The following is a 1,363-nucleotide window of genomic DNA, read 5'->3' as shown; positions in this document are numbered from 1 at the left end:
AAAGAACTGGAGACTTTCTGAGATCCCGGGGTGGATTAGAGCCTGTCTGGTGTTTGTGATCTCTGGTTTTCCTTGGGAGCACACAGCAGCTAATGCTGAGGAAACAGCCTTGGAAACGCTGGCCATCTGCAGGCTGTTCTAAAGAACTGGAGGCCCCTTCTGACACCCTGGGCCAGGTTAGAGCTGCTTCAGTGTGAGCTGAACATGTCTGCATTGTTTTCTCCCACATTTTCTGCTCTGAGGTCATGAAAAGGATATGACTTCTCTTTGCATCATATGGTTCTCTTCCTAGTTTCATAACCCACACATACATCACACACAGAAAAATCAAAGTCTGTGATATGCACATGGGGGATAAAAGATGGGGTTATTAACACTGCTGAAAGCTGTGACCCCCAAATGCTGGGACTGTGGACAAATTCTCTGACCCCTCCCTGCTTTGGCTGAAATGTAAAATGTGGGAGAGATGATCTTTTTCATAGAGCTGTCTGAGGATTGGGAGGGATGGCCATGTAAAGCATTAAGGTCCTGCTGCCCTACTGTGTGCTTCTTTTCTGTAAGGTGTGTAGCTGCGAATTTACTGCACAGCTTTGGTTCCCAGTGAGTCACATGAGTACACCAGCCCAGGACCTCTTTGGATTCACAAATGAAACACACACACACACACACACACACACACACACACACACACACACACACCCCAGTTAATTTTTGACATGCTGTGATTAGCTTAAAGGCTAGGCACTCCTAAACCTTCCCTTGCTACCCCATACCCAATTGGGGAAGTGACCAGTGGCCACTCTCCCGAATCTTACATGGTGGTTGTCTTTCTCTCCTGAAGCCCTTACATCCCATCCTTCTCCCTCGAGTCATGGTAATCCTCTGTCTTTCTTTCTCCCAGTTCCTAACCTGTGCAAATTTAAAGGTCCTGCCTCAATCTACCTGCACAGCCATTGGCTGTTTTTTTTTTTTTTTTATCAAAAACCAATTGGGGACAAGGGCCTTCAGCATTTGGACATGTAGACTCCTGATTTGGGAGCTGGATTAACTCAAAGCATTGGAGCGGATCCCCAACAAAGCTGTTATCTCTGTTATCAAAGGACACCTGGGAGCTCCCAGACTGCCTCATCTCATTGCCACTGCCCACAGACTGGCTTCTGCTCTTCCATCTGTCTTTCACACAAACCATTCTTATGGCTTCTGAAACTGTCGTTTTCCTTCCACTTTTGCCTTTTATAAAAACCAGGCCTGTTCTCCTCACTATCATCTGTGTTGTCTCAAACACACAGATGAGTAATTCAGTCTCTGAAACAATCTGTGATTGCTCTTTTAAAGTCATGAGTAGTGGTGTCTGCCCAGTCAC

This window comes from Mastomys coucha, unplaced genomic scaffold, assembly GCF_008632895.1.
Source record: "Mastomys coucha isolate ucsf_1 unplaced genomic scaffold, UCSF_Mcou_1 pScaffold3, whole genome shotgun sequence".
Lineage (NCBI taxonomy): Eukaryota > Metazoa > Chordata > Mammalia > Rodentia > Muridae > Mastomys > Mastomys coucha.
Note: the sequence above shows the minus strand (reverse complement) of the source record.